This window comes from Mobula hypostoma, chromosome 11 (genome assembly GCF_963921235.1).
Source record: "Mobula hypostoma chromosome 11, sMobHyp1.1, whole genome shotgun sequence".
NCBI classification, from domain to species: domain Eukaryota; kingdom Metazoa; phylum Chordata; class Chondrichthyes; order Myliobatiformes; family Myliobatidae; genus Mobula; species Mobula hypostoma.
This window is the reverse complement of record NC_086107.1, coordinates 69,475,068-69,502,010: the sequence shown is the minus strand read 5'-3', so window position 1 is coordinate 69,502,010 and position 26,943 is coordinate 69,475,068. Positions and strand designations below refer to the sequence as shown.

General features: G+C 45.0%; 1 protein-coding gene across 3 annotated transcripts in view; it reads right to left on the bottom strand.

The window, feature by feature from the left end:
* Positions 1-15,770, bottom strand: part of LOC134353817 (excitatory amino acid transporter 2-like) — a 241,391-nt gene extending 225,621 nt beyond the window's left edge. For 2 of the 3 annotated variants that reach the window (XM_063062245.1, XM_063062248.1), the window contains exons 1-2: positions 15,632-15,770; positions 15,218-15,429 (exon numbers count right to left, since the gene is read on the bottom strand). The gene's annotated coding sequence lies outside the window, so the exon portion shown is untranslated. Of the gene's footprint in view, positions 1-15,217; positions 15,475-15,631 lie in introns of those variants that run through there. The other variant, XM_063062247.1, reaches the window with a different exon arrangement.
* Positions 15,771-26,943: the final 11,173 nt, after the last annotated feature.

Below are 26,943 nucleotides of genomic sequence, written 5' to 3'. Positions count from 1 at the left end.
ATGAGCTGCCAGCACAAGTGGTGCATGCGAGCTCAATTTCAATGTTTAGGAGAGTTTGGATAGGTTCATGGATAGAAGGGATATGGAGGGCTATGGCCTCCGTGCAGGTCAATGGGAGTAGACAGTTTAAAGGTCTGGCACAAGCTAATGGGCCAAAGGGCCTGTTTCTGTGCTGTACTGGTCTAAATAATAATAATAAATAATTAAATAAGCAATAAACATCAAGAATATGACTTGCAGAGTCCTTAACAATGAATCCATAGGTTATGGAATCAGTTCAGTGTTGGGCGAAGAGAAGTTGAGTGACATTATCCCTCTGATTCGAAAGCTTGATGGTTGAGGGGTAATAATGGTTCCTGAACCTATTGGTGTGGGACTGAAAGCTTATGTAGGTCCTTCCTGATAGTAGCAGTGAGAAGACAACATGGCCCGGAAGGTTGACATCTTCGATGATAGGTGTTGCTTTCCTGTGACAGCACTCCTTGTAAGTGCACCCAATAGTGGGAGGGAATTTATTGTGATGGGCTGGGCTGTATCCACTACTATATGTTCTCTTTTCCATTCCAGTACCAGGCTACCATACCAGGTTCCTGTACCAGGCTACCATACAACTGGCACTCTACTCTCCACCGTGCATCTATAAAACTTTGTCAAAGTTTTAGATGACATGCTGAATCTGCACAAAGATCAGAGAAAATAGAGGTGCTGTTGTGCCTTCTTTGTAATGGCACTCCCGTGCTGGTCAGAGCCTCTAAGATGACAGTGCCAGGGAATTTAAAATAGCTGACTCCTCCACCTCTGATCCTCCAATGCGGCCTGGTCCATGGTCCTCCAGTTTCCTCCTCCTACAATCAATAATCAGCTCTCTGGTTTTGCCAATATTGAATGAGAGGTTGCTGTTGTAGCACACTGTGTCACAGTAGACATGAGAACAACTGGGCGATAGTCATGGAGGCAGCTTACCATGCTCTTTTTGGGCACTGGCATGATTGATGCCCTCTTGAAGCAGGTGGGAATCCCCGACTGCTGAAGTGAGGGATTGACAATGTCCTTGAACACTCCCACCAGCTGACTGGCACAGGTTTTCAGTGCCCTGCCAGGAACACCAACAAGGCCTGATGCCTCGCCTTCTTGAAAGGTATTCCAATGTCGGCCTCCAAGACAGAGATCACGGGGTTGCTGGATGCTGCAAGAATCAATACAGTTATGCAATTTCCGTTCTAAACCGAAATAAAATGATAAGTGAAACTGGCTGAACTACTCTCACTAGATCCTATTCTGGAAGCTTGGATGTTGATTCACTATTGCGACTTGTCAAAACATGTCATTTGTTTCCAAAGAAGTTCTCAAGCATTTGACACACATATTCAAATGTTCAATGTAATTGATTTGTTATTTTTGCCTTCCAGTCCAAAGAAGATATGATCAAAAAATGTGCCAAATTTCCAAAACAAAAATGAAATTTTACTAATTGCATCAGACTACTTCTGATTCATTTCCCAGTAATATAACCCTTGACTATTTTGAACACTTTTGGTTTAATGTGATTTTCCAGCTTTTACAGAATATATTTAAATGAGTTCTTAAAAATTATGAAAAAAATCACAGAAGTGCAGGAAATTGCTCGAATCGGGAACAAACAGCAAACTGCTGGAGGAATTCGGTGGTTCAAGCATGTGTGAAGGCAAGGGGATAATCGATGTTTCAGAACCATCATAGCTTGTAGAAGAGAATTCTGTGTGGACTGGTTAGTGAAAAGCTTCAGACACCAGCGAGGTGTTAAGGTGAGGAGTTTTAAAGGAAATATAAGTTCTTCATAGGAAGTAGCTGATATCTGGAAATCACTGCCAGAGGAAGTGATGGAATCTCATACTATTATAGGCATTCGTTAGTCTCATGAGACCATGGATTTGCGCCTTGGAAGGTTTCCAGGGCGCAGGCCTGGGCAAGGTTGTATGGAAGACCGGCAGTTGCCCATGCTGCAAGTCTCCCCTCTCCACGACACCGATGTTGTCCAAGGGAAGGGCACTAGGACCCAAACAGCTTGGCACTGGTGTCGTCGCAGAGCAATGTGTGGTTAAGTGCCTTGCTCAAGGACACACACACTGCCTCAGCTGAGGCTCGAACTAGTGACCTTCAGATCACTAGACGAACGCCTTAACCACTTGGCCACGTGCCAACAATCTCATACAATCAATGTATTTAAGAAGTATTTAGACAGGCTAGACATTGAAGGATACCGTCCTAATTCAGGTAAATGGGATTAGCGCGGATGGGCAGAAAGGTTGACATGGACTTGTTGGGCCGAAGAGCCTGCTTTTGTGCAAATTAATGATTCTGTGACATCCTTCCTCTTGCTCCCAAGCAGAAGCTTGAATAATGTATCAGAGAAGGAAGTGATACCTACAGTTCCCTGGGCTGAGAGAGGTTATTCAAACCTCCTGGACAACGGTTTGCTAATTCCCACAGGGCAGAAGGATATTGAGTGCCAATATATCTTTTTTTTTAGATTCTGTAGAAACCATAGAAAAATTGCAGCACAGAAATAGACCTTTCGGCCCTTCTTGGCTGTGCCGAACCATTTTCTGCCTAGTCCCACTGAGCTGCACACGGACCATATCCCTCCATACACCTCCCATCCATGTATCTGTCCAATTTATTCTTAAATGTTAAAAAAGAACCCGCATTTACCACCTCGTCTGGCAGCTCATTCCATACTCCCACCACTCTCTGTGTGAAAAAGCCCCCCCCCAATGTTCCCTTTAAACTTTTCCCCCTTCACCCTTAACCCATGTCCTCTGGTTTTTTTTCTCCCCTTGCCTCAGTGGAAAAAGCCTGCTTGCATTCACTCTATCTATACCCATCATAATTTTATATACCTCTATCAAATCTCCTCTCATTCTTCTACGCTCCAGGGAATAAAGTCCTAACCTATGCAACCCTTCTCTGTAACTGAGTTTCTCAAGCCCTGGCAACATCCTTGTAAACCTTCTCTGCACTCTTTCAACCTTATTAATATCCTTTCTGTAATTTGGTGACCAAAACTGAACACAATACTCCAGATTTGGCCTCACCAATGCCTTATACAACCTCATCATAACATTCCAGCTCTTATACTCAATACTTTGATTAATAAAGGCAAATGTACCAAAAGCTCTCTTTACGACCCTATCTACCTGTGACGCCACTTTTAGGGAATTTTGTATCTGTATTCCCAGATCCCTCTGTTTGGGCATCGAGGGAGAGGGGAAGAGGAGAGCCATCCGCAGTACCACCGATGCGGCAGAGAGGGCCTCAAGATGGCTGTGGCTCAAAAGAGGGGAGCCATGGAGTCATAAGTAGCTAGCCATCTGGACACAAGCTGGGGTCTGATCAGCCCCGGCTGGGTCACCTGGAGGAGGTTGTATGATGTTGAAAGACCCGAAACACCCGATGATCCCAGGAACATCACTGAAGATGTGTCCAGAAGCATCAATAGATGTATGTACACGGCTTACACCCTGAGTTAATCAGTGACAACCAGGAAAGATTGGGTGACAACCACGAAAAGAGTGGTGATGACTGGACAGTCAGTGACTGCCCGGAGAGACAGCAACCAGGGCAGAACGGGTTGGCAACCCAATCTGTGTCCTCTGAAAGGAGGATCCCCACAAAAGCTACAAAGAATCTAAGGAAAAGATACCCCCAGGGGTGCCCGAGAGGGGGGGAGGATGAGCACCCCAGTCGGATGGATACAACGGCATCAGACCCAGGCAATGAACAAACGACGATGAGGAAGCAGCGTGCATGTGGCAAAATCTGCAAGAACGATCGCAGCTTGAAGATCCACCAAGCGAGGATGAAGTGTTTGGCGGGAGCAGGAGCAGCACAACGAACAAGTGTCCAACCTGGTGAGACGAAGGAGGGGCCAGGCCCGGAGTCACCCCATAGTGCCTGGAACCTCCAAGTGTTGCAAACTAATCCCTCAAACATGAAGTCTAAGAGGAGGCAGATCAAATGGCCTGCAGCTAACATGACTTCACTGTGGAAGCAGTTTGATGAAGATGTTAACCAAATTCTGGAGGCAACGGCGAAGGGAGGGGTTGATAGGAAGCTGCCATGACAACAATTATTGTCAGTATCGCAGCTGAACGGTTCGGAGAAGAGGAGAAGGAAGGCTCCAAAACATCTTACTCGAAGAACCAAAGAGCATTGAGGATCCACAACATCAGGCAGGAGATGAAAGCGCTGAAGTCCCAATACAAGGAGGCAGGAGAAGAGGAGCGCATTGGCTTGGCCCAGCTGACGTGCATACTACGAAAGAAGATCAGGGTCCTCCGCCGGGCAGAGTGGCATCAGAGGCGGCGTCATGAAAGGGCCCAAAAACGTGCTGCCTTTATCGCCAACCCCTTCAAGTTCACCAAGGAGTTGCTGGGGGAGAAGCACAGTGGGAAACTGGCCTGTTCGCAGGAAGACATAGACCAACATCTGAAGAAGATATATAATGATCCAGAAAGAGAGCAGGAGTTGGGAGAGTGTGACATCCTAATAGACCCACCTGAACCGGATGTGCAGTTCGATGTGTCAGATATGCAACTAAAGGAAGTCAGAGAGGTCGTCCGCAAAGCAAGGACAAGCTCGGCTCCAGGACCAAGCAGCACCTCGTACAAAGTGTACAAGAATTGCGCCAAACTCCTGCTGCGTCTGCGGAAGATCCTGAGAATCTTCTGGAGAAGGGGGAAGATCCCAGAACAGTGGAGAGTGGCTAAAGGGGTGTGGATCCCGAAGGAGGAAAATGCCACCCAGATAGACCAGTTTCGCATCATCTCTCTGCTGTGTGTCAAGGCGAAGATCTTCTTCAGTGCAGTTTCCAACTGGTTGTGCACCTACCTAGCAAAGAACACCTATATTGATACATCAGTCCAGAAGGGTGGCATTTCAGGGATGCCGGGCTGTCTGGAGCACATCGGTGTGGTGACACAGCTCATCAGGGAGGCCAGAGAGAACAAGGCAACCTGTCAGTGTTGTGGCTCGACCTGGCAAATGTATATGGCTCCATTCCGCACAAGCTAGTGCAGCTCACACTGACCAAACACCACATCCCCAGCAGAATCAGAGACCTTATCGCTGATTATTGCAGCAATTTCGGATGAGGGTCTCTTCAGGAGCAATTACATCAACCTGGCACAAGGTGGAGGTCGGCATCATCACAGGGTGCACTATCTCAGTGACACTGTTCCCCCTAGCCATGAACCTGCTCACTAAGTCTGCTGAACCAGAGTGCAGAGGGCCCAGAATGAATTCCGCTCAACTGTAACCACCTATCAGGGCATTCATGGATGACCTCACAGTCACCACAGAATCATTCCCAGGCTGCCGGAGGATTCTGCAGGGGCTCGAAAAGCTGGTGGAGTGGGCCCGGATGCGTTTCAAACCCGCCAAATCAAGATCGATGGTGCTGAGGAAAGGGAAGGTGGAGAACAAGTTCCGGTTCAGCATCGCAGGCACAGCCATCCCAACCAGCACAGAAAAGCCAGTCAAGAGCTTAGGCAAAGTTTTTGACAGCTCCTTAAGGGACACAACATCCATTCAGGCGACCTGCACTGAGTTGGATGGCTGGCTGAAATCTGTGGTCAAGTCTGGCCTACCTGGGAAGTTTAAAGCCTGGGTGTATCAGCATGGCATTCTTCCCAGAATCCTGTGGCCCCTCCTCGTCTATGCAGTTCCGATCTCGACAGTCGAAACCTTAGAGAGGACGGTTAGCAACTACCTCAGGAGATGGCTGGGGCTGCCAAAGAGCCTGAGCAGCATCGCACTCTATGGACACCACAACAAACTGCAACTGCCCTTCAAATCCTTGGAGGAAGAATTCAAGGTAACAAGAGCCAGAGAAGTGCTACAGTATAGGGATTCAAGTGATCCGAAGGTGGCTGGAGCAGGGATCCAAGTAAGTACTGGCAGGAAGTGGAGGGCAGAGGAAGCTGTTCAGGAGGCAGAGGCGAGGCTGCGTCAGAGGATGCTGGTGGGAGTGGTCACACGAGGCCGAGCTGGGCTAGGATCCTTTCCAACTCCCCAAATGGACACCAGAGGGAAGGAAAGGCGTCGTCTAGTTCAGGAGGAGGTGAGAGCAGTAGTGGAGGAGATGAGAGCCTGCAAGGCAGTGGGAATGAAGCAACAGGGAGCTTGGACAAGACGGGAGAATGTGGTTGAGAGGAAAGTGACCTGGGCTGATCTTTGGAAAGCCGAACCACACCGCATCCAATTTCTCATCCAGGCAGTGTACGATGTGCTTCCATGCCCATCAAACCTGCACACATGGGGCAAGGCAGAGTCATGTGCGTGCCCACTGTGCTCCAAGCGAGGAACCCTGGAGCACATCCTCAGCGGCTGTGCAAGGGCACTTGGTGAGGGACGGTACAGGTGGAGGCATGATCAGGTCCTGAAGACCATCGCTGAAGCTGTCAGCGCAGGAGTTGAGTGGGCGAAGCGGTCCTCACCCTCCAGGCAGACCATTGCCTTTGTCAGAGCTGGGGAGCAGCCAATACCTGCCAAAAGGACATCTGCAGGCATTCTGACCTCTGCAAGGGACTGGCAGCTGTTGGTGGACCTTGAATGGCAGCTGAAGTTCCCCAACCATATCGCAGCCAGCACCCTGCGACCAGACATTGTCCTAGTGTCTGAGTCTACTAAGCAAGTGGTGCTGCTGGAGCTGACAGTCCCATGGGAAGATAGCTTGGAAGAGGCCTTTGAAAGGAAGCTCTCCAAATAGCAGGACTGGTCAGCAACTGTCAGCAGGCTGGATGGAGAGCGAGGTGTCTCCCAGTGGAGGTTGGTTGTAGGGGATTCATAGCCCGTTCTTTAGTTAGAGCCTTCAGCATTTTGGGCATCGAGGGAGAGAGGAAGAGGAGAGCCATCCGCAGTACCACCGATGCAGCAGAGAGGGCCTCAAGATGGCTGTGGCTCAAAAGAGGGGAGCCATGGAGTTATAAGTAGCTAGCCATCTGGACACAAGCTGGGGTCTGATCAGCCCCGGCTGGGTCACCTGGAGGAGGTTGTATGATGTTGAAAGACCCGAAACATCCGATGATTCCAGGAACGTCACTGAGGATGTGTCCAGAAGCATCAATAGATGTATGTACACAGCTTACTGCACTCCTCAGTGCCTTACCATTTACCCTGTATGTTCTACCTTGGTTTATCCTTCCAAGGTGCAATACCTCACACTTGTCTGTATTAAACTCCATCTGCCATTTTTCAGCCAATTTTTCCAGCTGGTTCAAATCCCTCAGCAAGCTTTGAAAACCTTCCTCACCTTCCACTACGCCTCCAATCTTTGTATCATCAGCAAATTTGCTGATCCAATTCATAGAGTAATACTGCATAGAAACTGATGCCTCAGCCTACTGAGTATGTGTTAAGAATCAAGCACTCACTAACACTAATTCTAGACAGACTGTTTTTATATTCCACCATAGAAAACATCCTATCCAGATACATCACAGCTTGGTGTGTCATTTGCTCTGCTTGGGACTGCAAGAAACTGCAGAGAGTTGTGAATGCATGCCCAGATCCCATTTTTTTAGATATTTACAAATAAGAAACTTTTTAAATACCATGCTGCCTACGTTTCCGATTTCATACTCAACTGACATCTCAGAAAAAATTTTAGGCTTAAATCCTTATCAGAAGGGATTAATAGCAACTATTTATGATAAAATTATGAAAATACAGCCAGGTATATCTGATAAAATTAAAAATGAATGGAAAAGGGAACTTCAACTTACCGATAGAGTATTGGGAGAAAATTTTTCAATTAGTTAGCTCTTCCTCTATATGTGCTAAACATATGTTGATACAATTTAAGGTAGTGCATAGGGCTCGCATGCCTAAAGGTAAACCAGCTCGTTTTTACTCCCATATAAATCCTATTTGTGACAGATGTCAATCTCAGGTGGCTTCTTTGACTCATATGTTCTGGTCCTGCCCTCGCTTGGAAAAATTTTGGAAAGATATTTTTGATATTATTTCAACAGTTTTGCGTTTTGATTTACAACCCCATCCTATTACGGCAATTTTTGGTTTGCCAATGACGGAACATAGTTCTTTATCCTCTTCAGCCTGTCAGATGATTGCATTTGTTACATTAATGGTCAGTAGATCCATTTATTGAATTGGAAAGAGACCAATCCCCCTACTACATTTCAATGGTTTTCTCAAACTATATCATGTCTAAATTTAGAAAAAATCAGAAGTGTGATTTTTGATCCTTTGGTTAAATTTGAAGAGACTTGGAAGCCATTTATTCAACAGTTTCATATGATGTAGTTTGACCTTTTCCGAATCCTTTTTATTAACTTAGAATATATGAGTAGAGGAGCGGAGTTGACGAATTAATGAATGTATTTGATCTAATATATTGGTTCAGCCCTGTTTTGTTCTGTTTGGTTTTTTCTGTTGCTTTTTGGGGTTTTCTTTGTGATATCCCTTTCTTTTTATTTTTTTTCTCTTCATGATTAATTATATTAAGAATTTGGAGGTCTATTACACTTGTACTATTTGTGGTTTCTCTTGTATATGTTTATCATCAATAATGTAATTCCAATCTCTTTATATCACTATTGTTATTATGTTTATGAACTTGAAAACTAATAAAAAGATTTAAAAAGAAAGAAGAGTTGTGAATGCAGACCAGTCATTATAGAAACCAACATCCCCTCCACGGACTCCATCCACACTTCCCGCTTCCCAAGAAAAACAGCCAGCATACTCAAGGACCCCTCCTGCTCCAGTCATTCTCTCCTTTCCACACCCCCATCAGGAAGGGGCGGTACAAGAGCATAGTGGTCAGCACAACGCTTTACAGTACAGGTGACCCAGGTTCAATTCCAGCTGCGGCTTGTAAGGAGTTTGTACGTTCTCTCCGTGACCCTACGGGTTTCCTCTGGGTGCTCCGGTTTCCTCCCACAGTCTAAAGACCGGTTGGTACTGCAGGTTGATTGGTCTTTGTAAATTGTCCTGTGACTAGGCCAGCATTAAATTGGGGAATTGTTGGGCGGTGAAGCTCAAAGAGTTCACTCCACACTGTACCTCAATAAAACAAAAGTATAAAGCCCTGGGAGTCAAACCACCAGAATCAAGACAGTTATTAGACTCTTTAATGGACCTTTCATGTGATAAAGGATGATCTATTGAACTCCTGATCTCTCAGCCTCCCTCACTTTCCGTTGTATGTAACACTATATTCTCCATTCTGTTTTATTCCTACCACCTCAATGTACTCTGTAGGGCACGATCACATGCAAAACAAAGAGATTTCTACTGTGTTTCAATATAGGTGACAATAACAAACCATGGCCTACACACTAGGAGAACTTACAGCAATCAGTCAGTCTACCAACCTGCATAGCCCTAGGATGTGCGAGTTTGCACGTACTGTCTCCACAGAGATATCAGCAGAGGTCAGGGTCAGATCCTTATGGAGTGAGGCAATAGCTCTGATCCAATTCCACAACCTGCAAACTAACTTTCAAAAACTCTTTACAACTCCTTCTCTCAGTATTTTTTCTACCTTGAAGTTTGTCTTCTTTCATACAGTACATTGTCACTCTTAGTTTATATTTTTTTTTGCAAATTATATTGTATTTCTTTTTGTCCTGTAAGTACCTGCAAGAAAATGAATCTCAGGGTAGTATATCGTAACATATACTTATTTTGATATAAATTTACTTTGAACTTTGAATTACTACCTACACCAGTGGTTACTAGGTAGTTGTCCTGAAGAAAGGTCTCAGCCCAAAAAGTTGACTATGTATTTATTTCCATAAATTCTGCTGGACCTGCTGAGTTCCTTCAGCATTTTGTGCATGTTGCTTTGGATTTCCAGCATCTGCAGACTTTCCTGTGCTTGTAGTTGCTCAGAAGATTATACAGTTACAGAGGATGAATGTCTGGTTTGTGACCATGAGGCTGCAGTCAGATTTTGCCTCTGAAGCACGGCCAGTGGATGAACGATGAGAGAGCAGTCTTTTAGATGAAGGGGTAAGCCAAAGGACTTAGTTCTCTGTCAAGTGGATGTAAAGGGTCCTTAGGCACGACTCACAGAACAGTGTGGGAGGTGGTCCTCATTACTATGCTGCGCAATATCCACCCCTCAACTACATCATTGGACCAGATCATTATCTCATTGTCACGTCACTGTGAGAGGGATTTTTCTGCGTGTTGCCTCATTTCCTACACTACCAAGATGTGATGTAGTCTATTGGCTGGAAAAAGTATTAGAACTAGTTGAGGTAAGCTCGGATGAATACAAAACCCTTCTTGTTATTGACCAGAAAACCCAGATATTCCTAAGTGACACAGGCAAGGGTGAGACCCATCCGACCTCACCAGTGAGATGTCTGACAATTCTCTCTGCTCTCTCATACCTTACAATGCTCCTGAGGTTTTGCAACTGAAGGCTTGTAAGGACATTTAGGAACATTGACATCTCCATGAATATTATTCCAGCTACTTCAGTGAGAAATTCCCTCACTTTGTTCATTAACTTCCAGAGACTTCCCACACATTCCCACCCCCACATCATCTCCAATCTTTTATCCTTCTCTTCCTTCTTTTGAATGGTAATGTTAAACTTGTTTCTACCTTCATTTGGAAGGTACATTTCAAATCATAGAAGACAACAACTTGGAAAAATTCCTCTTTGTAGCTCTTTAATTTGTGCCTGGGGGTGACCGCGTTGCCACTGTAAATACTTCTCCCCTCTCAACTGCTCAGGCTTTTGGCATCCCTATCATATCTGTGCCTATTCTTTGCTCAAGGAACAACAACATCAGAGTTCTCCAAACAGCTCCCTGCATGCTCTCCTTTCTCAACCTTCCTCCAGGAATGCAGTATATCCTCCTGGCTCTTTCCTTAAAGCTAAATCAATATTGTATCCTTCATATTCTTCCTACAGTAATGTGTTAAATTTCTTCTGCCTTGTAACTGCCAGTTTCTCCAATCCACATGCTCTGTGATTTATTGCTATTATTTTCACCACTTACTGTATTTGTTAAGATTTGTATCATCTGACAATATCCACTTTTACCCTGGTCTAAGTCTTTACAACAGCAGTCATGTTAATGAGCAGCCCCAGGGAGCACAGTTGTATCAGTCCTCCCAGTGTAATAACCAATGTGCTCCACAACTCTCTGTACGTTAGACATCATAACTGCTTCTTTAATGTCAAGACTTAACCAGCTGCTTAACGTAATATTTTGTAAAGTGCCTTTCAAACTCCAAATCGACATCACCTTCATCAATGCTGTTACTTAAAGAACACAATCAATTTCAATAAAATTTGCCTATAACATATCTTTGACTTTTATATGATATGTGTGATCTCTGAGGTTCAGAGTGGAGACTGATTACAGAATTTCTGCATTAGAATTTCACAAGTCAATATGCCTGCATCTCACTCATGCTCACACACACATTCAGGCTCATTGTCTGAAACACATGTCAACATACACACGTAAATACACTGACAAATACACATGTGCTCACACATACGCACTCAAACACATACACTCACACATGTATATATTTACATACGCATACACACAGATAAACACTGACATATGCACATGCACACTCATGTATACTCATTCACACACATATGCACTCACACATTCTCACAGATAAGTTCACACATTCATGCTTAGACACACAGATGCTGTCAATCACACAGGCATGCACGCACTCAGATATTCGTTCGCAGGTGACAGGTCCATACTCAATTTTACACATACTGACACGTACAGATATACTGTACATAGCTCTTATGTATGCAAACATGCACACAATTACACATACACAAATACACATTCTTAGATGTTCGCAGACGCAAAGATTTTTACTCCCTTACATTGTGGAACAGATGATTTAAACAAGTTCAAATTCAATTCATACACTCCCACATACACACTTGCACTCATGCATTCAGTTATAGCCTTTGATGTATGGTAATTGTTGATTCTAATTTGGGTTTTCATATTTCCCATTTCTATTTTAGGGGGAGTTGCCAATGACTGTGATGTACAGTACACCACAGATTACCTTAAGTACAACCAGTGGCCACATCAAGCCTGCTGGACCTCTGTGTGTGTCCCACCTCAGTGTCAGGGTCCCCAGTGAACTCCAGTGCAGGGATCGCAGAGCCTTCGGCAATTCAATCAAAACAAAACATTTATTACAGTAATTAACCAGCAAGACTATCAAGAAACTACCAGGCAAATTATACAGAATCCAGAAGAGCTGAAGTCACTCACAATACCCAGAATAACTCAGTTTGAATTTCGCCAGACAAGGGTCCACAAAGACTGAGCAAAGTGGTGCTGGAAAGCCCCCCCTGAAATAAACCCTGGGGCACGGAGGGATTTAAGACCAACCAGACAACCCAGGTGTCCAGACGAAGCAATAACTCCCAAAGACAACAACTACAATGCAAAACATTGAAAATACCGTGCTAATTTAATTATCCCAAATTGAGTAAAAGCGATAAATACAAAGAGAGCTTAAATATCCCCATGAAACCAAATGAACACCTGGAAATCAAAGTGAAAACCCAGAGCTAGCCCAAAGACAAACAATTGCACATAAAAGGTAAACGTTCCAAGGAACACTGCATACAATACAACCGATGTACTAACTCAATAAAGAAAAAAAAACGTTTAGTCAGAGCCTATGACTAGCTGGGAGGTGAAGGGTGACAGGTGCATCTACTAGACATTTAGCCCCTAGTATGCTGCACTGTCTTATTTTAGTTAGTTAGACTGCAGTACATTTTTGTTGGTCTCCCTATCTCTTCAGTCCACCTGTCAATAAATTAACTTGCTTGTGCTAATGAAATGCTGGCAGCAGGTCAGAGGAATGAGTTAATGTGTGTTTTTCCCCTCTGGTGCCAGTGGACATATGAACCAAGCATTGAAAACGATGGCCTCCTTACCATTCTGTTATACCGAGGAACATTTCCAGAGCTATTGCTTTATTGCAGATTTCCAGCATGTATGATATTATATCTTGGCATGCCTTGTCTATGACCAATATTTCTAGAGGAGTTCTGTGCAAAGTATCATGTTGAAAGGAAGTCTTCACCCATGCCATTCTGCTGGCTAATTTAGAAACTCTAAAAATGATTGCAACATCTTTCTGGTGAAACACAAAGACAAAGCCCAAACAAATTAACTCCAAGTACCAGGGACTAAAGGTCACAATTTCACGCAGAATATCTTCAAAGATAATACTGCTCAGATGTTCGCTGTTTGTCTGTACATGTGACAATCGTAAATTATTATAAATAATTCACATTAATTACAAATATTTCACTGTTTTATAAAAAATTAAGGAGATATTGGTAACACATCCTACAAGGAACAAGTTATATACAGGAGTGAATGTTACTGCGCTTGTATTTTCACAGAAATTGGAGATATTATTTTCCCACCCTCAATTTATAATTTCTATAGGGAATGGACTTCCAAAAAAAAGTTAATTCAAAATATAATGATTATTTATACAAAATGTACGCACAAAATGCTAAATACAATTTGGAGAGGACAAAAACAGAGAAACGGGGGAATACCTGCAGACTTTCTCTTGTTACAGAAATGAAAGTGAACGGTGCCAGGTTAGTAATTTTACTCTGCAGCGAAGCGTTCCGTTAACGGAGCGGAGGATGGCGTCCCAGCAGAGTTAAGAGCTAGAAAGGGGCAAGGGACTGCACTGTAATCTAGAGCAACAGACAGTCTGCTGGAGGAACTCAGCGGGAACGTGGGCAACTCCTTTCCTACCACAAATGCTACTAAGCCGCTGAGTTCTTCCAGCAAATTGTTCGTTTGCTCTCGAATTAACAGCCAAGCAGGCACCGCGTCTCCATATCAAGCCAATTATGCAGCCAGGCGACATCATAATTCATTGCATTTTGAATAAAAGTGTTGTTGCCAAGTTTCTTAGGGGAGATCTGAACATATTCAACATCTGTATACACGTGACTATAAATGTTAGCATCTGGTTCTGTGCGCTTCAGATAAAGTGGGATTCTTTCTCGGGTGACTGAAGTGTTGAGGAATGTCAATCTCTCCCCTCTTTGCACAGAGATTCTGCACCGAGGGTAGAGATCTGACCCATGTCTGACCCCTGAGCAAGCACAGTGTCCAGCCCCACTGCCCCAGCGGGACACTTCTTTCAGAGGCCGGCGCACGGGGATAGGGCTGGTCCGCTCTGCCGAACCTCCGGCGCCATGTCGGCAACACCGGCGGAGCTGGAGGCAGTGGTGTTTCGCCCAATAAGCCAGAGGTTCGGTTTGCAGCGCCGATCTGCTATGTACTAGCGTTCGGTATAGTCCAGGCCGAGGTTGCAGCCCTTGGCTAAGTAGGGTCATGTGCACCTACACCACATAATCCTCTCTCTCCACTGACAGCTCGTGTCTGCTTTCCTCTCTCCCTTGTGTGTCTTCTTGCACTCTCTCCCCCCCCCATCCCCTCGACCCGCTGAGTTCTTCCAGCACATTGTTTGTTGCCCTTTTACCCCCCCGTTTCAACACCTCTCTCCTTGACTCAACTAAAGTTTTCCATTTTAAACGTGGCTGCTCCACAGCCAGACTGCTTACTAATTTTAAAAAAAGATTCCTTTCCATTCCTCTCTGGTTACTGTGTCTAACTGGAGAGCAGGGAGACGGGCAGAATCCAAGATAAATAAATCCAATCGATCCATCGTGTTGCAAGCGGTGGTACGAAAAAGAAATTTAGAATCGGACCGCACAAGTATTCGTTCGGTCCTCCATCATTAACACAAAAATCAGAGTGTTCTCTCCCACTGTGGGGGAAGCCGGAAGAGTGGGGTGGAGGGCGACCATTCACCTGTCAACCGGACCGAGCATCCCTTTGTCGCCACCAGCGCTCACACATGCAGCCTCTGCTCAGGACCTGCGAGCTGAGCACAGCTCATGGAGAACACAGGCCGGTGAATCCTCAGCTTTGCCCGCCGGCAGTGGGGAACACAACCCCTGTCCATTGTGGCCCCAATTTCAGAAAAATCTCGGCACAACTCTCCTCCCGGTTCTTACGCCAGTTAATCGGCGGGGTTTCCCTTCGCTCGACCGATTGCTGGGTCTAACAGGACAGACACGTGGAATAACCCCGCGTATGAACACTGCCTTCATCAACAAAAGCCGAAATGCCTAGTATGAAAGAAAGCTCACCTTCCTCTTCAAACAGGGTTTAAATCCCCAAACCTGTTCCTTTAGACAGGGTTACGTCTGTGTGTGTGTATCTGTGTGGTCGAGATTAGAGTGCAGTATAGTCCTACAGCCAGCGATGCCTCCTGGACCTCCTCGGAGTCAGGGTGCCGTGGAATTCTCCGTCTCCGGCAACGGGGCAGATAGGCTGTGCTCGGTTGGGTATCTGCCTGCGCCTGATGAAACGTACAGATGACACCATTAAGCCAGTGTGCGCGCTGCCTGGGATTTACACCAACCAACCCCTCTCTCACGTGCTGACATCACTCGCCTTTCCTGATTCCCCCGTAAATCCCTCGTCTCAGCACGCTACGGTATGCATCGCTAGCCGCCCAGCTCCCTCAAAGACACGGAGGACTCCCATCATTCATAATTTACCTTCACCTCCTCAATGTCTGCAGTCAATCACCAGCCGGATATTTTATGCCTTTTTCTTTTGTTTCTTTAATTATATCTGGACACAATCTAACGCACCCCTTTGGCTTTCTTCTTAATCAGGCTGCAAATATATCTGGGCTCTGACCCTCTTAATCCGTGTGCGCGCGCGCGCACACACATAGACACTCTCTCACACACAAACACACACACACACACACACACACACACACACACACACACACTCACACACAGACACTCACACTCACACACACACACACACACATACGCAGACACACACACACAGACACTCGCACACAGACACACACACACACACACACACATTTACACACGCAGACACACACACGTTTGTGCACATTTACTCACACAGGCACACACATACACACCACACACATCACAGACACACACTAACATAAACACACGCACACACCACAGAGACGCACAAACTTTACCTCACTCACACATCACACACACACACATACACACACACACACATACATACATATACACACATCTCGCACACAGACACACACCCATCACACGGAGAGAGAGAATTCGTCCTGCGGAGTGAGCTACTGTTTAAATAGCTTCAATTTGGGAATACAATTAATTACTTTCGCCCTGGAGTGCGCAGACGGAGAGGAAGAGAGTGGATTTAGGTGTGTGACAGTTAGATTTCACTCCTCTCCTCACCGAATGGACCATTTTCGTCACAAACTGCAGGGAGTGTGAACTAGTGAACTGACACCGTAGACCTTGGTCAGCGTCTCAGCAGGGTGGGATTCGGGTACTGGGAACCGGGAAAGTGGAGCGAACGGAGACGGGATCGAGCTGAACTCGGGGCAGGAAATCCGAGACGAAAGGGAGAATATTTGTGGGGGAAAAAAAGCGAAGTATATTTCAGGTCAATGACCATCTCCGAATTCCAGGGAAATGGTGTAAATGGGGGCAAAAGCGGAAAAAAATGGCTACAGAGAGAAAAAAGGGAAACGAAACAAAATCAATTCAGTGGCGTTATTTGTGAACTCCTTGCGGTCTACAGTGGATGCCCAGAGTTTCAACCCTTCCTCAACCGAACAAAGAGGGTGAGAGGCGTTGAAGGAACTGGTTCATTGAGAAGGTCTGCACGCCGTTCACTCCGAGGCTTAATTTTCAACGGTCTCTTATAATTCCCTATATTTGCAACACATTCTTCGATGGCAAATCTTATTCGTGCGAGACCTTTGGCGAGTAAGATACTGGCGGGCAATTTGTGGAGATTTGCAGCTCACCGTGACCCTCTCCCTCGCCACGATGTGTCCGCTATAATTCGTAATATTATTCCCCCGAGTTCTAGCCCAACTAACTGACAGGCAGACCAACATCGACAGACAGACAGATAGATAGATAGATAGATAGATAGATAGATAGATAGACAGATAGATAGATAGACAGACAGATAGATAGATAGATAGATAGATAGATAGATAGATAGATAGATAGACAGACAGATAGATAGACAGACAGATAGATAGATAGATAGATAGATAGATAGATAGATAGATAGATAGATAGATAGATAGATAGACAGATAGATAGACAGACAGATAGATAGACAGACAGATAGATAGACAGACAGATAGATAGATAGATAGACAGACAGATAGATAGATAGATAGATAGATAGATAGATAGATAGACAGATAGATAGACAGACAGATAGATAGACAGACAGATAGATAGACAGACAGATAGATAGATAGATAGACAGACAGATAGATAGATAGATAGATAGATAGATAGATAGATAGATAGACAGACAGAGACAGATAGATAGACAGACAGATAGATAGATAGATAGATAGATAGATAGATAGACAGATAGATAGACAGACAGATAGATAGACAGACAGATAGATAGATAGATAGATAGACAGACAGAGACAGATAGATAGACAGACAGATAGATAGATAGATAGATAGACAGGCAGACATATTGGGTGGCTAATTGAATAGAGAGGGGATAAAGATTTTGAGACAATTAAGTATTCTGTGACAGCCTTGTAGTTATGTGCACATTCATCATATATACATACATACTCACACCTATGTGCATAAATAACTTTATTTTCCAAATGATAGATTTACCATAATTATTTTAACACATAGGTTATCATCATTCGATACTCTAGACATGTATGTACTTGTGTGCAAAAACATTTGCACGCATGCCTACAACAATTTCCATTTGTACAGGGCTGTTACCATATCAGAACAGCTCAAAGTGCTCATGGGAGTTCTGCCATGTAAAAGATTATGCTAGGATACACTAGACATATGCATTGTAATCACAGAAGTAGTACATAACTGTGTGCAGAAATAATTAAATAATAATTAAATAACAAACATTGTAAACATGCATGCATATCTCATCATCACTTTTCACATAATTCAACTTTCCTTCCAATATAAGACATTTGGCCCATTGAATTCCATTCACCGTGTAACCTATGCTCTCTCACATATACATTCATTCTTTCCCTCCCCCTCCCCCATCCTCCATTATGTTCTACTACCCCAACAATTTAAAGCAGCCAGTTTCCTTCACAATTGAAGAACAGAACCCGGAACATTATCTCATGTTCACAGCAACACTGGAGTTCTTTAGAGAAAAATTTTCCATCAGCTTTCTTAAATTTTCATGGAATTAGCCCCAACTCACTAAGCTGCGAAAGAAAACTATCAGCCTTCACCTTAGCAAAAGTTTACTTTGCTCTTCACGAGTACACTCCTGCCTCATACTTGTCTGGGCTAAATGTCAAAGTTTCGATCTGTATGTTTCCTCAGTTGAATTCAAATGCTATTGACCTCAAAGTTGGCCACAATTTTTAGTTCAATAAAAAGTCATAATCCCAAAATCAGTGTGAGGTTCAACCTTAGCTGTTACTGATTGGGAGCTGCCCCTATTAGTTTGGGCAAAGTACGTGCATCAACTACATTGAAGCAAACACAGAAGAAGTACACCTACCTGTGCTATTCATTCAGGATGGTGCTGTTTGTCAAAGACCATGTTGCATGTGTCTGTATGATTTATCCTCAGAGTAGAGGCAGAGGTTCCTTCTCCCTTCTGCAAATAGTGGGTGGTTTGCAAATATCTCACCAATTCTGCAGTATGCTCGACAGCAACAGGAGCACCCGATCACAGTGTAGACTGAGCTCACTACGCTCAGGAGAACAGAACCCCAATGGGGCTTCTGCGAGGAAAGCTCTAGATTCTATTTAACAAGGTATGAACGTAACTGGAAGCTCAGGTCTTCTGAGAAAGTGGTCACTGAGATCAATTGTCTTCTTTAGACAGCGATTACAACACAACTGAGCATAGGAACTGGGGTGATATGTTACAAATGTAAACGTAGGGTGAGACCACACTTTGGAGTATTGTGAGCAGTTCTGGTTGCCCAGCTGTAGAAAAGATGTCATTAAGATGTAAAAGGGAGCAGAGATGATTCACAAAGATGTTACCAAGACTGGAGGCTTGATTTATAAGGAGAAACAGGGACCTTTTGCCTTAGAGCTTAGCAGACTGCGTGGTGACCTTACGAAGTTCAATAAAATCATAAAAAGGATAGATAAAGTGAATGTTCACAGTTTTTTTCGAAGGGTAGGTTTATCTAAAACTATTGTACATACATTTACTGTGAAAGGGAACATAATTAAAAAGGATCGGAGGGGAAGTTTTAGCAGTAATCAGTAATCAGTTTATATTTGTCACTCTTTCTGAGGTACAGTGATAAGCTCCATTTGTGTGGCATCCAAACAAGTTATTCCATACAGATAGTACAACAGCAGAAGCAATAACACAATGCGGAATGTAATGTTACAGTTACGGAGAAAATGTAGTGCAAGCATTACACTCAGAGGACAATTGCACTTGATAGTTAAACCTGAAGGAAATCTATTCCAGAGGAAGCTACGCAACATGAAAATGACCTCCACAGTACTGCAGAGAATAAACAGCAGCTGCGAAAGGAGACAATGAACAACCAAAAGAGCAAACCACTAACCAATACCATCGCTTACTCTACACTAGAATATGTGGATCCCCGATCGATTTCCACAGCTACCTGAGGGCCCACCATTAGAAAACCCCTTAGAGAACATCGTACTCAACTACTACTAGTGCAAGTGGACAAAAATGGTGCAAGAGTTCATGAAACAAGCTACCAGAAGAAGATATAGAAGTTGGCACAATTAGAGCATCTAAAAGGCCGTTGGATAGGAAAGGTTTAGTGGTATATGTAGGCAAACGAGATAGGTTGGATAGACATCCTGGTTTGACATGGACCAGTTGGGCTGAGTTACTTGTTTCCATGCTGAATGACTCTATGATTCAATGATGATGTATCTGACCGGATTGGAAGTGTTGCTAACGAGCTCCAACTACTGTCTTAATTGTAGCCACTGCGTAAGTACTGAACAGATGTAGGAAGACAGGAAGAAGATGGCACTAAGAAGATAAGGCTCTCCCAATCCTCCACAAATTTCCCCTGTATCCTGTTCTCCCCATGTTCCCCTTTGATTCTACCATTCACCTGGATCTAATCCAAAACAATGAACCTACCAATCTGCTCAGGTTGTGGGGAGGAAACCAGAGAGTGTGTTGGGAGGGTTTGGGAAATTGCACACCGACAACAGCGGAGGTCAAGGTTGAACCTGGGCACTGGAGCTACAGGGCAGCAATTCCACAAGCTGCTCCCTTGTGTTCCCTCTGACCGTTCACACCTTTCCATTGTGGCTGAAATGTGCACCTTGCAAGAAGGGCTCGGCAGCCACTGCCAGCAGCAAAAGAAGGTATGGATTCTGTCACGTATAACTGGGCTATAAAGTGTCTGGGCTCCTTCTGCATACCCCATATCAGACATTACCCTGCCTTGGGTAATCTCAGTTGATCCCTGTGGTCACTAGGTTACAGAGCAGCCATCCTAAGCTGTAGTGCATCAAGATGACAGCTCCCTGGCGGCTTCTTAATGGGATTCAGAGCTGGTCAGCCTGAAAAGCCCACACCCCATGTGCAAACAGACGGAAATACTAACAAAAACCCCTAGAACCGCAGTGCCCATCTGCCTTCCTCCTGTGATAATTCCTGCAGTTGTATGACGGAGAGCATTCTGCCTGGTTGCAATCACTCCCTGGTGTGGAGGCTCCATTGCACGGGATGGAAAGAAGACGCAGTGGGTCATAGACTCTGCACCATCACAGGCACAACCCTCTCCACCATCGAGGACATTGTCAAAGTCAGGGCTTCATCTTTCACACTATTTCACACAGTCATTTTTAAGTCTTGCACTGTACTGCTGCCACAAAGCAACAGATTGCATGGGATAATTTCAGTAAACCTGATTCTGAATCTAATTGTCACACATCATAACAAATCAACTAACCATCTCGAACGTGTTCATGCAGGCACAGAGTACTGAAACCGTTGGTCTGTGGGCTTTGGACAAGGCTCTGTGCAGCTTCCCATTGGGATTCACCTCTGCACAGCGCTGGCCGTCTAACTGCAGCTGAGGGTTGGCTACTCGTTGGCAACAAATGGAGGCTGTGGATGGCCGCAGGAGGTAACTTCGAGCAGTTAGAACATAGAATATAGAACAACGCAGCATGGAACCAGGCTCTCGAGCCCACAATGTTCTTCCAAACTAATTAAGCAATAATTAAATCCCTGCTAAACTATCCCTTCAACCTATACAAAATGCCTACGACCTGCCATTGCCTGCATATTCATGTGCCTCTTGTGCATCTGTATCAACCCTCCTCCACCACCATGCCAGGCAGCACACTTCAGGCACCTACCTCACTAACACCACACCCCCTCCATCTAAAAAAACCTGTCTCGCACATCTCCTTTGAACTTTCCCCCACCTCACATTAAATGCATGTCCTCTGGTTCTAGACAAGATGCCAGCTGTCTGCTCTATTCCCTTGTAATCTTATTAAACTCTCCCAGGTCTCCGCTCAGTCTCTACCACTTCAGGGAAAACATCAAAGTTTGTCCAACCTCTCCTCACAGCACGCGTCCTCTAATCCGAGCAGCATCCTGATAAACCTCCTCTGCACCCTCTCCAAAGCCTCCACCTATCCTAGAACGGGGTGAGCAGAAACGAATGCAACGCCCTAGAAGTGGCCACACCAGAGTTGTGGTGCTTTCCTGCCTGTCTCTCCATTCGAGTGACAGCAGGAGGCAGAGCTAAAAATGGCACCAAAGGGCGACTTCTCCCAATTAATCAGCGAAGCTGTTAGATCCTTCCTATTCTAATGTCTCTATTTTCCTTTTTCAGAGTGGTTGGGGTCCTGCCGGGATCTTTGATGTACAACGGCACTCAGGTTGCATTCTGCATGGTGGCTCCTCCTGTTCTAGGAGCTCACTGATATGTCCAGGTTCGGCCTGCCATCGGGTGTCTTCGGGGCCTCGCGTGAACTCTCACCCGTGTCACAAACTGAAGCGTAGTGGGAGCCTGAACATTGAAAACAGCGACAGTGGCCATCGGTGGGCTCTGCACTCAAGATCGATCACTCTCTCTCTATTTATCAATGGTGAGGGAGAGTTAGCTGCTGATTCTTGAGCTCTACAACTCAGGAAGAAAACAATGCTTCAGACTGACTGTAACATCGAAATAATGACTGTTGTCTCCCCTCTCACTGGGGAAGGAGCAACACCTGTCTCTCCCTTGTTAGTGAGAGAGGGAGCCTGTGGGATTTTGAAGTGTTGGAGTAAGCTGTTAGTTTTTGATGTACTGTAGACCATGGTCTCTCTTTGGGGGCTTGGTTGTTGCTGGCATGGGTGGTGGTGGGGGTGTTGATGTTTTCTGCTAGAGTAGATGGGAGAAGGGTATCAACCTCTGCTTGCTGCTGCTTATGCAAGGGAGGAGGCAGGGGCTTGGAGTTCTTACGTTTTTCTGTCATTCACTCCTTGGGGTTTTTTCTTCTGTGAAGAGTAAGAATTTCAGGCTGTATATTGTCAGATATTAAATGGAACTCTGTTGATGGACAATGCCCATGTGTGCCGCTGGAATGTCTGTGGGTGACTGACAAGAGTTGGTGGGCAGAAGATCAGAGTTGGCAAGCTTTCTATGAAACTGAAGCCACTCCTTCAGGGCAGGACCTGACATGTCCTCAACCAGATGGGCAGGATACAGTGGCTGCTCACTAGGCCAATCAGTTACACACTGGAGCAGCACAGTGGCACGGCTGGTCGACACCCAGGTTCGATCCTGACCTCCGGTGTTGTCTGTGTGGTGCTCTGACATTCTCCCTGTGACTGCACAAATTCTTCCCGGGTGCTCCGGTTTCCTCCAAATATGTGCAGGTCAGAAGGTTAGTTGCCGGCTGTAAATTGCCACCCCTGGCATGTAGCGAGCAATGGGATTTGGGGATAACAAGAGGCAGAGAAGAAAAGATGAGATGAATGTAGAATTAGTGTAAATGAGCGGTTGATGGGCTGGCACAGACTCAGTAGGCAAAGGGCCTGTTTACATTCTCCATCTCTTGATGACACTATCTATCAATTCTAAACCTTTCCATTAGCCCATAAAGTAGACACAGGGAGGTCTTGATGGCCCCAGACATGACACAATTAGCATGACATAGTTATAGAGTCATACAGCGTAAACTGACCCCTTGGCTGATCTAGTCCATGCTGACCAAGAGGCCCACCTAAGCTAGTCCTATTGCCCACATGTGGCCCATTTCACTCGAAACCTTTGCTATCTACGTACCTATCCAAATACCCTTTAAATGTTATTGTACCTGTCTTGACCACTTCTTCTGGCAGCTTGTTCCATTATCTCATCACCCTCTATTTGAAGAATTTTCCCTTCAGGCCCCTTTTAAATCTTTACCCTCTCACCTTAAAACTAGGTACTCTAGTTTTTGACTCCCTTTTCATGGGAAATAACATAGCGTGCAATCACCCTATCTATCTCCCTCATGATTTTATGCACCTTTGTATGGCTGCCCCTCTGTGTCTAACATTCTGAGGGATAAAGTCCTAGCCTATCCAAACTTTCCCAATAACTCAGGCCCTCCAGTCCTGGCAACATTCTCATAAATCTTTCTGCTGTTTCCAACTAAATGAGGTCTTCACTATAATAGTCTTTACTACAATCACCATGCCACACAATGCCTGGAAAGTTCCTCTGATTTGTCATTCTGTTTCCATATTGGACCATGTCCGCAGACTACTCAGAATAGAGTTTTCAGTAGCTCTGGGGGGTCAGAACAGAAGCTGAGTCCCCAACAGTCAGATACTACATTTTGAGCAGGGCACACGTGCTGATGAGGATCCTAACACCACTTCCTGTGTTAGAAACCCTCCGCACCAAGCCAGGTGAAGCTACCTCATAGAGTTACACAGAGGGATAGCAAGGAAATAGACCCTTCAGCCCATCAACTTCACCCTGTGCTTCAGCCACTCATTTATCCCAGTCTTACTGTATGTTGGACCCTTTACCGCATTTCCATCAAATCCCCTGCAGTCCACCACTCAAACACATGCTGAAGATTTTCTGCTACCTACCAGCCTGCTCTTCTCCGGGATGTGGTAGGAAAGTTAAGCATTTCAGGGTGGAAATCCATGTAGTCACAAGAAAAATAAGCAAGCTGCATGCAGGCGGCATCAGAGGCCAGGCTTCAGCACAAGCCCCTGGTGCAGTGAGGCAGGTGGGTCTTCTCACTGCGCCATCTGCTGCCCTCCACATTACACACCTTGAACTGTCTCTCAGGGCAACTGCCCCTGAAGAGGAAGGCAGTGTAATAATAATATTTTAAAATTTGTTCCTTGTTCTTTTCTAATTCTGCAGCAAGAGGCACCATACACAGATTCAGAATCAGGCTTATTATCACTGGCATATGTCATGAAATTTGTTGTTTTGTGGCAGCAGTACAGTGCAAGATTCGGGTAGATGGAGCTCGTCAGCCTGGGAATGCAGTCCATCTGAGAGAGGGAAAACTCTGATTTCAAACCTTCGCTGCCTTGTGGCCATACCCACTCATGGGAAAGGCCTCGTTCTGGCAACTCCTGTGACGACACCGGTGCCAAGCCGTATCGGCCCTTGCCCCTCCCTTGGACAACACCGGTGTCATGGAGAGGGGAGACTTGCTGCATGGGCAACTGCCGGTCTTCCATACAATCTTGCCCAGGTCTGCGCCCTGGAGAGGACACTCCAGGTGCAGATCCATGGTCTTGCGAGACTAGCAGATGCCACCACAGTGCAAGACATAAAAAAAATTGTATCAGTTACAGTAAGAAATACAAAATAAATAAATTGTACAAAACAAGAGTAAAATAGTGAGGTGGTTTTCATGGAGTCATGGACTGTTCAAAAATCTGATGGCAGAGGGGAAGAAGTTGTTTCTAAAATCATTGAGTGTGTATCTTTAGGCTCCTGTACTGATGGTAGCAATGGGAAAAGGGCATGACCTGGATGGTGAGGGTCCTTCATGATGGATGCCACCTTCTTGAGGCATTGATTTTTGAAGATGCCCTCGGTGGTAGGGAGGCTATGCCCATGATGGAGCTGGCTGAGTTTACAAACGTCTGCAGCTTTTTACGATACTGTGTAGTGGCACCTCCATGCCAGGTGGTCAGTATAGCTGTTGGCATCACGCACAGAGCACTGGAAGAGCTCAGCTGGTTGGCATGCCTTCTTCATAATTCCATCAGTATGTTGGGTCCATGATAGATCTTCAGAGATGTTGACACTCAGGAAGTTGAAGCTGCTCACTCTTTCCATTGTTGACCCTTCGATGAGGACTAATGTGTGTTCCCTCGAAATCCCCTTCCCAAAGTCCACAGTCAATTCATTGGCCTTACTGACATTGGCTACAAGGTTGACACACTCAACCAGCCAATCTATCTCATGATCAATGCCTCCTCGTCCCCATCTGAGATTCTGTCAACGGAATTTGTGTCATCAGCAAGTTTGTAGATGGCATTTTAGCTGTGCCTAGCCACACAATCATGATTGTAAAGAGAGAGCAGTGGGCTAAGCTTATATCCTGGAGGTATGCCAGTGTTGACTGTCAGCAAGCAGGAGATGTTATTTCTGATTTGTATTGACTGATCTCCTGATGAGGAAATCAAGAGCCGAGCAGCCCAGGTTTTGAAGCTTTTTGATTAGTACCGAAGGGATGACGTGCTGAATGCTGAACTGTAATCTATAATCATGTGTTAAGGGTCAAAGTCAAGTACATTTATTTCTGAAGTATGTGTACTTTATACAACCTTGAGATTAGCCATTTTACAGACAGCTACAAAACAAAGAACCCCAATAGAACCCATTAAAACTAAAGACCATCATACACCTAACATGCAGAAAACAAAAAAGAAATGAAGTGCAAACAATAAAGGTAAGCAAATAGCATTCAGAAATGAAGTTCACAAAAGTGCGTCCTCACTGTGATAGTTGCAGGCTACAGCCTCACTTCAGTACAGAGACGAGTAAACCACTGTAAAATATTACTTTTCTAGAGTTATATAAAGAATACAATACAGAAAAAATGGTTAATAAAGTAGTAAAAAAGACCAATCATTAAACCATGACACACAATATACTGCTGGAGAGAACCATAACTATCTAACAGCTTGTCCAGCTTCTCTCACTCTCACAATGCTTTTGTCTCTATCTTCAGCTCTTAGCACTAGTTGCAACCCAGCCGAAGTGAAGATTCCCACTTGCACAAAGAAATTGCTGATTTTTATGCTCTTCAAGACCTCATTTTCTAATACTTCCTCATAGGAGAGTGCCAGGCAGTATCTGTAAGTGCCCAGGCCATTTCCCTTTGCAACTGCCGTGCTAGCAAGTGCAGCATCATCTTCCCCTTCTCAGGCAAACATACTTTCCGCCATTATCTGCTCTCAGAGCTACAGACTTGTACTCACACTACGTTTTCAACACACTGCTGTGCACTGGTTCCCTTGTACTTTCCCAAATCATCCTCACATCCCAGAAGTGGACCATTTTGTGTTACACATTCTAGCATATACCAAGGAGGAATAAAATTGAACTCTTTCCTTACAAGCTGCCCCATGTTGTCCTCATCCAAAGCAGAACCCGGATGAAAACTAGTCCAGCGACATGAGATATCTCTGCTTCCTGCCCTGGCTGCACACTGATCTTCTCCTCTGACCTCAGTGCCCACCCCAGACCTGGTGGCTCGTGGTGCCTTCTCTGGGCTCTGTCTGCTCAGCCTGCCTGGGCCCAGTGCAGCAGAGCATTCCTAGGAGTCACAGTGAGTGGTGAATATGGGATACAGAG